Below are 17,006 nucleotides of genomic sequence, written 5' to 3'. Positions count from 1 at the left end.
TCAGAAAAAATCAGCCCTCCCAGGTGCTGTATATTTGGGGTTCTGCCCTGGTCCAAATGCAATCATTGAACCCAGCTGCCAGTGCACAGACCCCAGGAGAGGTCCTGCTCTACCTAAGGACATCTCCGCAGAGTTTGTGTACTACTGCTCTTTCTCATTTTGGATCTGCTTTTGGAGAGGGTTCACCTTTCTGTGTGCTCTTCTGCAGTCTGGCCTTTGGAATCAGGCTACAGCACAGCCATTTTAGGGCTGCAGCTCGTGCTGCCTCACTGCCTTCCTCCAGCTGGTAAGTGTGCTCAGTGCCTGTTATTTTTATCTTGAGCTTTTGCTTTGTTTTTAAGGATAATTGCACATTATTGCTGCAATATGTTATAATAAGTGCTATGAAGATGACTATTGTATCCAAGGGGAAAGAAGATGTGGCTGGGGAACAAACTTAAACCTATGTGTCAGCAAAACAAACATGCTGTGTTTGGGCTGTGTCAGTCAAGTGGTACCAAAGTGGCGTTTAGGTTTTGCCCAAGAGGAGGCTGCTGGACCGATCTTGCCCCTCTTCACTTTGTTGGCTGGCATGGCTCATGCCCATTTCCACAGAGGAGTTTGTGAGGAGCTGGGGAAGAGCTGCAGCAGCCGTGCTGTCCTGAAGCCGCAGCCGTGCTGTCCTGCAGCCGAGCTCCTCACCCTCTGATGGGGGAGCCAGTCCTGGGCAGTGCAGCAGGAGCCAGGTAGGAGAGTTGGATGCTGAAGGCGGTATCCATTTGAGGATAAAGAGTTATAAATAATACTGCATCTGGCTCCTGTGAGCTGAAGCAGACTGGGCTCTTGGACTTTTGGACCACCATGTGCCATATCCTATTCACTATATCCTCTGTAATCTAATTTGGTCTCATATGGCTTGGTTTTGGGTCAGGTTTTGGAACTGATCCTCAGCTGTTAGGACTCCAAGGTTATCAAAAATAATTCAGGACCTTATAAATTAAAGCTTTGGGCTCTTGTGAAAGGAAACAAACAATGTTATCTGTGTTAATGAGAGCTGTGTATGTGTATTTTGTATCCAATTGTATGCATTATCTTTAGCAGTGATACTTCATAGGACTATATAATTTATGAGGTGGTTATCAGTGACTCATAGGTATTTATTTATGTCTTATATGCATTGTGTATGTTTGGCTTGATCAGGGTGGCATGTTTGCATGGGTGAGCACCATTTCACCTGTAAACACACAGACAAGAAACAAAAGGCTTTATCTAAGCAAATTGTCTTCTGCCATGCTAATGCCCCTGTAATAAAATTTATTTTGGGGGATCCTGATGAGAGATTGAAGGTAATGCAGTGTAGCTATTGACTATTTTGAGTAGATTTCTTGCCTCTTGTGTGCCCCATCCTTGGTTTGCATTCAGCATGTGGTATGTAGGTGCCCTTGTGATGGCTGAAGAGAGGCAGCCTGTTCTCAGATGTGGCTCTGCTCCAGCCTGCTCCACATCCAAGAGAGTGCAGCAAACCACTTTTGCTCAACTCATGTTTTGAAATTGTTAAGAAACTGGTTTGGTCTTTAGCACAGTTTGGAGCAACCTTGAGGCTGCCTTTAGGTCAGCTGCCAGGGGTCCCCAGTGTAAAAGCTGAGAAAGGGCTGGAATACCTGACTACAGGCCTTGTATTTGGCTGTGCTTCCTATACTGGGAGTTTTTGGGTGGCACTTGGATGGAGTGGAACCCATCTAAGTCTCTATGCTGAGTGTTTCTTATTAAGTACGTGATAGGCACAGAGATGCAGGATTTAAACCAGCTCTGTTTCTGCTAGCTGTGCACCACAGTGGTTGAATCACTATGTTAACAGTGCGTGACAATGAATCAAGCCCTATATTTCATTTTACGGGTGCATTCCACTTTGTTCTCATTTTCTCCTCCCCTCCTTTTGACAATTTAGACATGTGCATCTTGGAGAACATTGCTTCCAGACTGTATCCCCTTGAATGGGGTTACTGCATCAAGCAGGGAAAGTAATGCTGTGTTTAAGTTCTACCCTAAATGAAAGCTTTTTCTACTTTGCATGCCGCAAATAGACTTTTAATTATGGGGAGCACATGCTGTAAGTGCACTCCAGGATTTGATTCCATCCTTTGTCTGTTAAGCTTGTGGATGTGCCAGCTCTTAGAGTAATCTTTTTTTTCAGCCTCACCAGTTGCAATCCATAGTTAGCAGATAAAGCAACAAAAGGAATGACAAACTGGTCTTTGTGCTGATGGTCACCAGTTTGCTGCCTCTGGTAGACTCTCTTGAGGTGAATGTTAAATTCAGATGTGCTCAGTGATTTGCTAGGTTTAAAAATCTGTTGATGTTAATGTAGGGCCAGATTCAGTTATTCACACCTGTGGAAAGCAGGTTCAAAATCCTACCAAATTGGAATTCCCCAGTCAATTACAGTCAAAAGCAGACTGCAAGACTGTACAGAGCAAAGCCTGTAGTACTTTTGGTACAATATTAGAGCCTTAGCTGAAGGTGCTATTACTCCATGAGCTTCTGTTCAGTTGCACCCATTTGCACCAGGTGTGAGTTTATCCTGTTGGCTTGAAGACAAACCCCTTGCTTTAGATCAGTCAGCAGTCGGGTTCCTGGTGCTCTGTGCATTTCTGTAGCTGGTGATAGCTATTGTTCTTTTCTGCAGTATGTTCACGGCATCAGGCATTATGACTCATGTCATAACACCACTGTGAGCCATTTGTTTAATAATACAGCATCCGTGTTGTGTCACTCCGGCAATGATCTTAATTCTTTCTATTATTAACATCTGGTTTGAAGTGTTTATACTTGTAATTTAGCTTTTCAAATTCTCACTGGATATAAACTGGTGCAAGAGGAAAATTTTCATAAACACATCTAAAAGAATCTGACACTTTATTGGCCATACCCGATCAGAAAACCAAGCAGCATATTTGTTTAGGCCTCTTTTTGGTTTGCAATAAATGGTAATGCAGGTTTCTTCAGCACCTAGAAAGGAAAATGCAGGTGCTACTTTTTTGTTGGTTTTGTTTTTTTACTCCTGTGGGACTAGTTGGATTTTAATTGTTAATAGTATCTTTTAATTTGACAAAGCAAATGCTGTAAAAAAGGTAGCTTACCTTTTTCCAGTTGGGCAAGTTACTAATTTGTTAGGGTGGTGACTTTTTTAGACAGGGCTGTATCTACATCCTATCTATAGATCTTTGAAGCTGTTTGTGCATCCCTGGCACTGTGCAGAATGTGAAGAACCTCCTTGGGTCCTTCCTTTCTGTCTACTGGCAAAAGAGTGGGGTGAGATCCAGCAAATATTTGGGCAGCAGATCTTCTGTTGAAGCTGTTGGAGTAGACATGCTTAGTCTATAAACAATTTGGGGTCAGGGAACTTCTGAAAAGTTCTTTGTTGCTGTTGTTCTGTTGTTGTTTTGGTTGGTTTTTTTCTGATTGGCTTAGCTTCTGGCGATGTTGTCATACAATGACAACTCGGAGGTGTCTTTCTGGAACATAAATGTAGCTCTCTTCTATTCTGCTGGGATGTCTGCAGTGACCCTTTATTGGGGCTCTGAGTAAATCTTGCCATAATTGATAGAAACAGCCTTAAAAGAAAAGCAAAACAGATCATGAAGAAAAGAAAGAGCTGATAAAGCTTCTAGCATCAAGAGTGTGCATGTTGAAACACTCTCTAATTATATATTTATCCAATCGAGTTAATACTACAGAGCTTGCAAAAAAAGCCCCATAATTAGGGGTTATGAAAATGTCTACATAGCAATAATACGGCACCTAAATATAGCATCTTTCCTCCTGAAGCACTTTACATCATTTGAGAACCATGGGCTCAATTCACAGCTGGCATTCACAGGTGCAACCTTATTGATTTCAATGGAATAGTGCCATTTTTACCAGGGATGAATTTTGTTATAAATGGGAGTTTTATCTTAGGGGCTTGTAGGGCTGCCCATCACAATAGTATCTGCATATCTTTTACATCAAATTAGCTGGCAATTGAAAAAACTTTAGCAGACTTCACAAAGTCTCTGCCACATCTGCCTTCTTAGCCTGCAGAAATCTTTTCTTGGGCTAAACTCTCTCATATTTTGTGTCTTTTGGAGACTGGGAGAGAAAAACAGCTGATGGTAGTGAAGATGTACAATGCTCTTTTGGTGGGTAATGTGACCATGAGTTTCATTCAATGATTCTGCTGGAAGCTGAATTCACAGTTTATGGATTGAGAATATCAGGATTTTGAGACTCACGTTGCTCAGACCACCTCTAGAGCTCAAACACAGGGTGACTGTAGCAGGACCTGAATTATGCATTGGTCATGGTACCCATCACTGACAAAGTGACTGCTACATACAATTAAAAAAAATCCTAAGTGAACTTTGTCCAATACCTGGTGAAGTCACTGGGAGTAAGGCTCAATGCTTATATAAGGATCAATGTTCTGTATTCCCCAGTGTCAGAATAGGCCCTGGAGATTTTGGTCTACTTCTCTGCCACTCTTCAGATTACCTATAAAAGTAATGACAAACCTGTCACCTACCTCCTTCTAACATGGGAAAGACAGTGTTTCCTGAGTGTGAAGTAAAAAGGGTGTATTGGGAGCTCAGAAGCAAAGAAAAATAGTTGGCTTATGCTTCATTTGTATTTGCCACAACCTTCCATGTGAGGAAATTTTGATTAGGCTGAAACTCATCAGCTTGAAGATGAGGTGTTGGTGGGGTAGGAGTGAATCCTTCAAGTCAGAAGGTGGGCAGGGATTGTTTATTCTGTGGCAGTGTATCAATTAAAGTCATTAAATGAAACTAGAAGCAGCCAGGCTTAAAGTAAACAAAAAGAGATGTTCTCTATGCAACTGGTAGTGGACACAAGGAATTCGCTGCCAAAGGTGGTTGTGGAGGCTAAAAGCTTATTAGAGTTCAAAGGATGACTGGACAAGTTTGTGTAAAGAAATGCATGGAGGATTACTAAGTAGCTAGAAACCACATCTGGCTTAGGAAATACCTTGATCTGAAAATAGCTGGAGGCTAGCAGAAATGTGAGGGAAATAGCATAAGTGGTTCCCTGGCTTCTGCTGCTTTCTTGCTCCAGAGCCAGCTACAGGAGACTTGATGCTGGGCTAGAAGGACTGGTATGGCCATTGTTCTGTTTGTACTTGATGTGACAGCTCTGCCCTGCAGGTTGTTGCAGCAGGCACATGTGGATCAGGGTGCTTAGAGGTGTTGTGTGCTCCAGTTCTCCTCCATTTGTCATTGGTAAACTTGGTCCCATGTTGTCTGTGAAGGTTTGGGTTCAGAACCTCTGTGAAATGCATCTGGATGATCTTTTATGGTGGAATACCTGCTTAGTGTGAATGGAAAGGCAAGACTGTGGAGTACTGAAAATCAGTCCTGTTTCCTGTAATAACTGATTTTCCTTTGAGGCTTCTTCTCCAAAACTTTACAAGACAGACCCTATGTAGTTCTGAAAGGATCGAGGAGCTATATAGTTTTATTGTGAAAGAGAATAAATTATATTGAGCAACTCCTACACACACATACGGAAGAAAAAATTTCACCTCCTCCCATAATATCAGATTGTTGATATTCCCTGCACAGAACTGTAGGGAATAAACAAATGCATTCATTAACATTTACCCAGTAAGGTGAACTGAGGACAGAATATCAGTCCAGATATCCAGGCTTATCTCTGAATTTCCTGGATTTTATGGGTTTAAGTCTGACTCTGAACAGGTCTTAAGGGCATTTTCTTGGTGGATTAGAAGGATCTGTGTTTGGACGGTCCCATCTATAGTACCTATGGGATTGTACAAAGCCCTAGTTTTACTATTTGTATCTGTTTTAAAATCCTGCTATTCATTTGCCTGAGTCAAACAGCTTTCCAACTAGAATTAGAGATGGGTACATAGCACGAGGAGAGTACACATCTGGAAAGAGCTCGAAAGACTCAACCAATGTTTCACAGACAATGTTGGAAAACAAACAAAAACCTCTCTGAAAATGTGGTCTGCAGATGGGTCTTTATATTCTCTTCCCCATTATTTTAATGGGGAAAATTCATCTTTAACAGAAAGGCATTCAGCACAAAAACAGCAGGAAAAGGGCTCAATGGGAGTAATTTTCCAGGATATCTTTCTGTCTGGGTCAGAGAACAAATTCTTCTGTGCCAAGAGACTCCACTCCTCATGGGGTAGCTGCAGTGTTGAAAATGTCATCATCAGTGTCTTCTGCTGGAACAGTGCTGGGTGAAGCTGTAAATTTCCTCGGGATATTTCTCCAGTAGCTGGTATGGGGCTCTGCTGTGGGCTCGCCCAGTTTGCCACAGAAAGCGTCGCGTGGTTCGGGCGGCCAATCCCAGCTCCAAAGATGGTGTGCTTGTTGCAAGCTCGTGCCAAGCCATCTGTAAGATTTGTCAGATAAATGTGACTAGCGAAGTGGCACTCGTGAGCAGATGAAGGGAAATTCCCTAGGGGATTCTTTATTCGCTCATCATTAGCAGGAGAGGCAGTGGGAAAATTCATTGTTTAGCTGTTCAAAACACTGGTGAACATTTGATACTGAATAATCTTTAAATCTTTGTCGGGGGATGTCAAACGTGTCTTGAGCAGCCCAGACTGTGCTGGAGGCGGAGTATCATGTTCTGCATGTCGCGCTTACCTTCATGAAGAAGGATAAAGATATCCCAGTTCCTCAGTTTTGTATTTCACCTCAAAACCACCTCCCCTCCCTGGGGTAACTTTATTTAAAGTGAGCTGAGGCATGAAGCAGCCTGGAGGTGCATTACTGCTGTTTACCTGTGTGTGTCCCTGCTGTGAGAAGGTACTGCCCATTCACTAAATGAAACTGGCTTGCAGGCTTTTTGGTGGCAGCTTTGCAGTGAGGACTAAATCTCATTTGTTGCAGTCATGAGGTTGACTTAGATGAGGTGTCTTGTGGAGTAAACTTACTGGGCTCTGCCACTGGTATTTTGTGAGCTAAAGTGGGCCCACTCTCCAAGCTGATGAGAAACAGGTCATCAGTCTCACATGATCTCTGCAAAACTCCTTTTGTGCAACTCACTTTGCTTCACCAAAGGGATTTTTTTTTAGTCTTAGAAGTAATTAAGCTCCTATAACTGCCTTCCCTACCTCCCTACTTCCCTAGCCGAGATATTTAGGCAAAGCCCTTGGTTCTTTTATATTTTTATGGTGGGACCAGGATGCTTTATGATGTCTGTGTGCTGACGAGGGCACATGTAGCACAAAGTATTCTGCTTGCCTTGTTAGCAGCCCTATTATTCATTCAAATATACTTATATTTGGACTAATACTTAAACAGGAGCTTTGAAATTAATGAAAATATCATCTGTTTGAAAGATACGTTGTAGTTGCACTCATTGGGGTCTTTTCCTCCCAAGGAGGACTGGGAGAGGGTACTAAGCTGGTGTTTGGGGAGAAGGAGAGAGGAGGTTGCAGGATCCAAGTCAGAACACACTGTGATTCTGTGAGATTCCCAGTTCCATAAACTCTACCATAGCTGGAGACCAGCACAGGTTTCATCCTCAGGGAGGCTGACTTAGTGGAGAGCTGGTGAAGAGGACATAGGGAGAAAGGTGGTCTTCTACTGAATCCCATAAGACCATTCCTCCAAAGGCTTCCCGGTGTAAGGTACTGTAAAAGATTAATATTCTGTCTTTCACCGCTTCTTCCCATAAGTCAAGAAGAAAATCAAACCTAACAATCCATAACACCATTGTACCACAGCAAGGGTCCCATATCCACATTCAGCATCTTCACTGTGTGAGCAGATTTGAAAAAGCTGAAGCCCTCTGCAGCTCCATTTGGCTTGAAGGAGACATGAAGCAGCATCTGACTTTAAATGGCAGTATGTGAAATTTAAAGGCTATCAGTGAATCTTGAGGAGTGAATAGGTAGTTCTTCAGATGCAGCAGGTTTCATCAGTGAAAAGGTATTTGTGAATTTGAGTTGAATGCAGTGGATAGCTAGAAAAATGAGAATATTCCAACAGCAGCTCCAGACCTTGCTTCAGTTTTTCTCTAAATAGATGAACTTCTGTTGACTCCAATACAATGTTGCTTGCTTGCATGACATTGGTCTTTTTTATTACAAAGGAAAAAGTCACCTCAAAAAAGACCTTTGATGTTTTAATGTGTCCTGGCATATTGATAGATACATCCAGTGGAGAAGAACAATCTGGGACACTTGGTCTGCATTTGTGCTTTGCTGGAGATTTGCTATGTAACCTCGAGCAAATCTATTAATCTCCCAGTACCTCAATTCCCCAAATGCAAAATGGAGATAATAAAACATAACTCCCTTAGCAGGGTAAACACATTAAAAAATGCACTTAAAAGCAGTTGGGTACTAGGTTAATGGAGACCTATATCTTGTGGGGAAGATTTGTTGTATTATAAATAATACATCTTCACAATTATTCCACTTAGTCTGCCTTGAAGCCTTCAAAGACATACCACGCAAATGTTTACTGGCAGCATGTTTCCCCCCTTTTATTGGCCAACAACATGTTTAGACCAGACTTCACTGTGGCAAAGTATTTCAGCACATTGCACATGGCAAATGGCTCTTTTACTGTAAAAGTAGATTTTAATTTTTTTTAGAGAATACCCCAAATTATGCTGTACTCAGCAAAGGCCTGTGCACCTGGAATAGCTGATTTTCCTTGCAAAATGTTCAGCATGCTTCTGCCTAGAGCTTTCAACAGAAATGGAGAATGAAGGAGGTGTGGTGGGTACCAAGGACAAACTTTGTAAGGGTGAGTTAACTTTGCAGACCACCTGAAAGAACTCGGGTATGTCTTAAGTCAGCTAAGCAATGCTGGTGTCAGAATGTCCTGGACAAAAAGGCCAGTGTTGCAGAGCATGGTTGAATTGCCTACGGTACAAAGTGGGGGTCTGGGGGACTCCACTGCAGTGTTAGTGCACAGAAGCTATTCAAGCCTTTAGACCACCCACTGTTTTAGCAGTGTTACTTAGCTTCCCTGGACTCTGTAATTGCTCTTGTCACATTACTGAGGATAATGTAGAAATATTGCAAGCATTTACCTTGAACATGGAGTGTTGAAGCTTATGTAAGGGGGAAAAAAGCTACACAGAATAAAATGAAGGGTATGACTCTTATTGCACTTGTGCTTGTTTTACACTGGTTTTCCCTCTGATGGAGTAATTCCTCTTTAATGATGTAATATGTTTAGAAGAAGACCTCTGTATATTTGTGAAACGTCTTTGCCTGTCTAAAAGAGGTGTGTTATGAGGGTATTTTGAGGAAAGCAGCATCCTGGAATTGGCATTTGTTTTAGTTCAGATAAGATTTCTTTTTCCCCCCTCATACAGTGAAAGGCCAGTGTGGTGTGAAGAAGGAAAGCTTTGTTTCTGTGATCAGGACATCAAATAGAGAATTGCATTTTCTCAGGTGCCTTTCCCAAGGGGATGCTGCCTAAGAGCTGACGATGGCAGAGGTGTGCTGTCACACCCTCTACCTCAGGCTGCTGGAGATGGGCAGTGGGATTTGCTAGTGTGTGAGACCTGTCATGTACCTGCTTCCCAGACCAGGGGGGCTGGTGCAATAAACCCGTGGTAGCTCTGGTGACACAGTTAATCCCAGGTCTGTGTCTGCTGCACAGTTTGGGAGGTGTCATGCAGCCAGCTAAGAAAGGCTGGGTACCGGGAGAGTTTGCTTTTAACCTCTGCCCCGAAGTACAGGAACTATGGAATTGAGGGGTTTTTCGCTATCTGCGGTGTAATGCTTTTGGGTGAGAGGCACCAGGGAAGAATAGCAGCAGCACAAAAATACGAAGGACCCTAAGAAGAATATCCTGAAATGAGGATTAGATGGGAAGAAAGGTAGCCCTGCAGAGGGGCTTCCACACTTGCCAGTAGCCCCTGACAATTCTCCTGGTCTGATGCTAACAGAAACCCCAGCAAATGTTTATTTTAACCTCTGGCAAACAACTATTCATGGGGTAAGACTAAAAAGTTGATCTCATGCTTGGGAGGAGCTTGGGAACAGCTAGTACATGCAACTTGGCTGTGCTTTAGGCACAGCTGGCCAGTCCCTCCAGCAGGTGATGCTGGGCACACTGGGAGTGCTCCTGGTCTCTCTCAGGCTGTGTGTGCAGCAGTGAGCACAGCTCTGAGCCTCTCTGCAGCCTGGTCTGCATGGGCTGTGTTAGAGGAACCTGTAAGAGGGCTGATGTTTGATTGTGTTTGACCCCTAAACAGAATGCTATCGCTAAGAAGGTAGCATTAATTCGTGGGTACCCATGTGTGCTGCTTGGATGGCACCTCTGGTTGCACGCTTCATTAATGTTTATTCCATAGCATAACCCAAAGCAGCCGAACCATTGTTATGTAATAAGGCAAAGAGATGTATCTGCATTGTTTTCATAGTCCATTGTGGAGAGGCCCAAGAAGAGAAACTACGTAGGAGTAGATACTCCAACTTGGATGATTGATCTCCCAGTGATGCTAAGCTGAAGGTTAATTTTTTTTCATATTGCATAACTGCTGCTGTTGCTCCTATATGCCCTAATGAAAAGCATTTATTTTGACTCTGTATTTTGGGTGTCCTACCGTATCTTGATGTATAGAGTCTATAGGTTAACTAATTCTTTGTTTTATTGGGAACTGTTTCAAATGACTCTAGATATTAATTTGCTGATGTCATGACTGTACTTTCTATTGTGATTCAGATTACCTCCTTTAGTAGTGTCTTGTCCTTTCTCCTCAATTTTAACTGTGTTTTGGACATGAAACTATGAATGCAGGGTCACTTATTCTTCTGTCTTGTGATCATCTGTTACCTAGACTAGCAGACAACAAAGAAAAAAATGGTAGTGCCAGTCTATGAGGTGTCACTATTTATGTATAGCACCTAGCACAGTTGGGAGTATATATTATCGACATTGCTGTGGTGTGAAGGGACCTTAATGCTCCAGGCATTACACAGACAGACAACAAAATATGGTGCCTCCCCAAAGAGCTTATGAACAAAATGTGGTTAATGATCAATTGATCTTTGCAGCAGAACCCTGTAGAACCCCAGTGGATCAAAGCTGCAGAAAGCAGTGACACACGCAATGTCATGTTTATCTGACTGACAAGCTATGCTTGTGCAGAGGCTCAGGGAGGGCTGTATGCCAGATTCCTTGGGAAGAACCTGCAAGCACTACTTCATGTGAATAGGAGAACTAGAATGATGAAGTTAAGGCCTAGCTAAAGGCCAGTGATCAGACAGAAGGGATGGCTGAAAAAGTGAGTTTGCTCAAATCATTTCAGAGAAGGCTAAATAGGTATTTCTACCCATGCTAGGGTTCTTTACACACAAAGACAAGCCAGATAGAGGCAGACACTTCTCTGCTGAACCAGGCAAAGGCTGCTGGAGAAGCTGCCTTGGTAGGCCTGGGTGTACTTCATATGCCATCACCCCGTGGCACGTGAGGAGAGGCACTGAAGGCCCAGGCAATGCTGCTTAGAAACTGATACTATGGAGAGGCAGGGTAGGAAGAAGGGGATAGTGAATCTGAAGTTGTTACAGAGGTCTAGTGGCATGGGGACTCTGAGAGGACAAGGCGTTCAGAAGAAAACACAGATCTGCTGTTGTGCAGGTGTTGATGACTGCTCAAGGCTGAGGACGGGAAGACTGAAACTCATGTTTCCCTAGGGAAGGTGCTCCAAGCCTCAAACTTCTACCTTTTAGACCAGCAGAGTGTAGGAGAGTGTTGCAAGATGATGAATCCATACTGCATCTTTGCTTGCTTTTTTTGAGGGGGAAAAAAAAGATGCAATGGCATGGAAAGTAATTCATGAAGGCAAGGTTGAAGAAATATCAAAAACTAATGAAAAAACAATGAAAGTGCAGGAAGCAAGGTTCATTTGCTTTGGAGAAGCAAAGCTGGCCCTAGAAAAAATGGCAAAGCAAGAGAACAAGTACAGGGGAAAAAATGAAAATCCCAGTCACAATAATGTGAACAGAAGGCCTTTGGAGAACGTGTGGTGCAGGTGGCCAGCACCTAAGGAAAGGAATGCAATGGAGGTATAACCAGACAAAAGAAATTGAATTAAAGTAGAAAGCACAGCTTGTGACTAAATTAAAACAAATATTTTGTATCTTGCTTTTTTTTTTCTCCACCAGATTTTACACACAGCTTTTGTAAGGACTATAAAGTATTTTGAAAGGTGTTGTTGGAAAAATTAGTAATTTCAATATCAATGTATTTGGTGATGATTTTAACTATTTGTTTTATGGTAGAATTTGGGAAAGAATTGTAAATCCTCAACCTGTGTTTCTTGTTTTAGAATGAATATGTGAAATTCTTTGTACGAATTGGACAGAGCTTAACACTTAGAGGCATAGAAAGAAGGCATAAAAATGCAGATTAAATAGATTCAATATGAATCAAATGGATTCAGATGTGAAATTTGCAAATGCAATCTACTATGGTGTAAATAGGGTTTATTTCAAGTTTTTATCCCAAGCTTGATCTGCACCTGAAAAAGCTTAGCCAAAATAGAAATACAAATCTGTACAAAACCTCTTGCCAGAGTTTAAAAAATAATTTCAACTTAAATTAGTGCAGCTTTTAGTTATAAACAAAAGATGTATGTTAGAGTGGAAACTGAACTCTGATTTCTGCTCTTCTAATTCAGCACACAAACCACAAGCCCACTGCTTATGGTATGAAAATCAGAGCAAGAGGGCCAGATGCAGAGCACAGCAGCATAGGATGGTAATGTTTTGGTCGTTGTCATGCAATATCCTTCTGTAAGAACTGCAGATGAGGGGAGCCAAGGGAGGGCTCTCTCTAGCCCTTGGAGAGCAAATGGTCAGGGGTGAAGTATTTATATTGTAGTGTTGGGGAACTGAGGTTTCACAGAATGGGAGAGGTTGGAAGGGAGCTCAGTGGGTCACCTGGATCATCCCAGAACACATGGCACAGGACTGGGTCCAGACAGTTCTGGAATATCTCCAGTGAGGGGAACTCCAAAGCCTCTCTGGGCAACCTGTTCCAGTGCTTGGTCACTGTGCAGTAAAGAAGTTCTTCCTTTTATTCAGGTGGAACTTCCTGTGCATCAGTTTCCACCCATTGCCCCTTGTCCTATTGCTTGGCCCCAAGAAGAGCTTGGATCCATCCTCTGTCACCTCCTCTTATAGACTGTTAGTCTACAAATTGATAAATTTCCCTGTCATTCTTTCCTTTCCTCTCCCCACAGTGTGGAAAACCATGGTTAGAAACATCACCTGGATGTGTGAAATGCATTTTCCCCTCCCTTGCAGGCTGTGGAGGCTCAGATCTTTCCACTGCACAGTGAAGAGCTGATAATCCTCTGCAGGGTCATCAGAGCTGCTGAGTTGTCAGACTTTGGCTGCTCCCTGTGTTCCCATGAGGACAGGTGCCCATTCTTCTTGCTTTAGGGGATGCTCTATTTGCACAGCTTTAATCAGCATGTAATGGTTTTAGCCAGTGCAGTTTATGATGGTGACAAAGTATACATATATTTTAATGTGGAATCGGCCTGTGCCTCATTGAACAATGTACAAATAAAAGATATGGAAATAAAAACTGGTTTGGCTTGCTGGCCAACATAGACAAGAATAAAAAAAGAACAGGTGAACAATTCTAGCAGGTAATTCCCAGTCTTTAGTGGGTGCCTAAACTTCCACATATCAGAAGGAGAGAGAGCAAGACTTTTCCTAGCAGCATTGCATGCATTTGGAGAATGACGATTATGACTTGGAAACATTAATTCTCATACAAGATGTTCTTCTTTGACATTCTAGTTTTATGAATATTAAAATCTTTATCATCTGGTCAACAACTCCTGCTACTCATTTTGAGAAAAGCTGATATTTTCATGTTGTTCTCTAGGTGGGGATTACAGAAACACTGTTCTATGATCCTGCACAGGCAAGAGCACAAACAACATAGGAAGCTGGACAGAGTCCTCTGCTATAACCAATCTTGCTCAAAACTTTAGGTGAAATAAAAGGAATGTGATTAACCATTTTCAGGTCTGACCCTGCTGAAAGCCTCTGAGAAAAAATAAATATCTTGCTATGTGGGCAGGCTGCTTTCAGTATCTATCTCAGGGAAAGATTTCACTTGATGACAGAATTATTATTAAATCATGTATTTGGTTGCTGGGAGTTACCTCAGACTTGAAATCCAATAGATAATAGGCTTTATGTAGCTGATGAAATAACTAAATCTGCATATATTATATCTGAAGTAAATGAAACAAGCAAAGGGAATCTACTAAATGGCTTAAAGACCTTTTCTACTTCACTTTTGGAAACAAGGGAAAAATGAAACATTTCCCAGTTCTTGGCTGAGTGCAGTGACATCATGCTTGTTCAAGGGTTTAACTGAAGCAAAACAAATAGCCCAACTGCTCTGACTCTGCTGGGATGGAGAAGAACATCTTGGGTCCTAAATGTGCTTATGGAGAGTACCCATGGGATACTCTGAGGACCCTGAACTGAATTTGAGACACATATCTCTAACAAATAATAAAATCTCATTTTGACTTTTTTTAATACCTGCTTTTCTGTTTCCAAGGTACATAATCAATGTGATTGGAGTAATGAGATCACACTCTCTTCTCCCTAAGAAAAAAGATTATGCAAGGATATTAATCATATTAGATGTAACAGAGGGCAGCTATCTTTTCCAATACTTGTTCCACAACATAAATAATTTTTCTGGGTGTCTTCAGGAAGGATTAAAAAGTCTGCTGTTAAAGAGCAAGGAAGATACGGATATTTTCATTTTGTCTTTACCTTTGTTACTCCCACCCAAGATGAAACGTCAGCAGCAAATTTATCTCTGTTGTGTCTTCTGTCCAAGTCAGCTTGGGTCTCTGCTTCAGACTGTTCGGTGTTTGATAATTTGCATTTAAGTCAAAGCTCCAGTTACCTTCTGCCTGTAATAGCTGTCAAGGTGTAAAATACAAAGCCTCTGTGAAAGCACTGCTTAATTGGCAAATAATTCATGGCATAGGCCTTCAGCTGTGATTGCAAATCAAACTGATAGCAGGAAAAATCCTGCAGTGAACACAGCCATCATTATCTTCTTAAATTGCGAATCTCACAAGCAGTTTCTCTTGCTGGGGGGTGGAAAAGCTCTGGCCAAGCTAAACCCATCTCAAAATTCCGAGGAATTTGCAGGGAAAATGATTAGATGAGTAGCTTTTCCAGGCACTGCTATAATGGATTTTGTCTCAGAATAGAAAATGGAGGTCATACTGAGAAAAGGAAAATGTTTCTTTTATGTGGTCAAAAGTGGAAGCCTTCCAAATTTGGGAAAATGCAGTAATAAATCTGCAGCCACCTAGAATTATGTGGTGTTACAAGTGAAGACAGCTCCAAACTTCATTCCTGCAGCAGGAGCAAAACTCTATTCCCCCACCTTGAATCCACCACTGCCTGAACTCATCTTCATTGGCCCAATGTGCTCTCCAACGTGAAGCCAGACTGCCTGAGCCCCTGCCTTCCAGGGCATTGCTGCCCAGCACAGATGCTTTTCACACAATCACACCACAATTTTTACAAATAAGTATTGCTTGTACTCTGCAGTGAAATTCAGAGGTCCTGTGGGACTGGGTGGCATCTCGTGTGTTCCTGGATCCCTAGCTATGGCAAGGCTACCACATCAAGAGGGGAACTGATGCTAAGATGGATTTGGTTTTTCACTTCTGCTCTCCAGGAAGTATTCAGGTGCTTCATCTCTCTGATGGTTAAGCAGTGGCTGCTTCCCCTGCTGAGGTTCTGCACTTGGTGCTGTGCACAAGCCAGCGAGGGCACCTTTGCTCCCTGGCAGCCTCTCCTTTACAGTTCTTGCTTGCATGCTTAATGCTGTCAATTCATTTCATTTTTTCCTCCCCTTTCCCTCTTGCTTGGGGATTTTCTGCCCATTTTCTCTGTGTTGCCAAGTGGTTCTGTGTTGTAGCTTGTTAACTGCCAGTGTGTTGGTGTTGCATATGGTAAAAAAGCGTAGCTGGCAATGTAGTATCACCTCCGCAAAAGAAAAATATGTGAAACCCTACTGAATTCAGCCCTGAAGCTGCTTTTGCTGGGACCGTCTGGGGCAGAGACCCTCATGGGTACAACGAGACAGGGATGCTGGGCAGCCTGGAGCACAGGGCTGAGGTCGGGCAAACGTCTGTGCACTGAGCGTCAGGCTCTGCCACCAGGGATTTTAAAGGCTGAGGTTAAACACTGTTGCTGGAAATTCCCTGGGAATAGGAGGGGGGACTCCAGAGGGAGCAGAACAGGTAATGAGGGCGGAAAGCGAGCTTTGCCCCCGAGCTGGTGCGAGAGGGTCGGGGGGGACGGTCGCTCGCCACTTAGGAGGAAACAAGCGCCCTGCAAGGGCGGCAGTGTTCCTGTGCGGAGACGGGCGGGAGAGGAGCAGAAGCCTGCGGAGGAGAGGGGCCGGGGGCGGCGGGGTGAGGGGCCCAGCGGGGTGAGGGGCCCAGCGGCGTGAGGGGCCCAGCGTGGCGGGCGGGGGCTGCGGCAGCGCTCGGGCTGCCGCTGGCAGCTCGGTCACGTGCGTGGCGAGCACCGCCGGAGCACCGGGCCCGCGGCGCGTGGGTGCCCGTGGCGAGGCGAGATGTGGGACGGAGCCGAGCGGGGCCCAGCTGCTTCTGTTTATGCTCCGCGGCACGGAGGCGCACACGGCGCGGCTGCGGCTCGCCGGCAGTCAGCCGTGGGCTGCTGTCCGCGGGGAGGCCGGCGGGGACCGGCAGCGCTCCGCGGCCTCGGGGCCGCGCCCGCTCGCTCCGCCCGGGCCGCGGTGCTGGGCCAGGGGCATGGTGTCGCTTGGGACTCGCCGCTCCTCCGCAGCAGTGCAGCCCTCATCCCTCCTTGCTCTGCTCGGGAGGCCCTGGCAGAGTTCAGGATCGCTTTTTTTTTTTTTCTTTTTTCCATCTTGAAAACAATAGTGAAATTCCTGAAAAGGGGTGAGCGTGTACCTGCATGCAGGTGTGTTTAG

General features: G+C 43.7%; 1 long non-coding RNA gene across 3 annotated transcripts in view; it reads left to right on the top strand.

Annotated features, from left to right (window-relative positions):
* Positions 1 to 17,006, top strand: part of LOC137476944 (uncharacterized) — a 193,795-nt gene continuing 176,789 nt past the window's right edge. The window contains exon 1 of one of the 3 annotated variants that reach the window (XR_011000739.1): positions 1 to 286. This is a non-coding gene — a long non-coding RNA (uncharacterized lncRNA). The remainder of the gene's footprint in view (positions 287 to 17,006) is intronic. The other 2 variants (XR_011000738.1, XR_011000737.1) reach the window with 2 other exon arrangements.

The sequence above is a fragment of the Anomalospiza imberbis genome, chromosome 7 (genome assembly GCF_031753505.1).
Source record: "Anomalospiza imberbis isolate Cuckoo-Finch-1a 21T00152 chromosome 7, ASM3175350v1, whole genome shotgun sequence".
In the NCBI taxonomy this organism is placed as follows: domain Eukaryota; kingdom Metazoa; phylum Chordata; class Aves; order Passeriformes; family Viduidae; genus Anomalospiza; species Anomalospiza imberbis.
The sequence above is the reverse complement of the archived record's forward strand: the minus strand, read 5'-3'. Positions and strand labels throughout refer to the sequence as shown.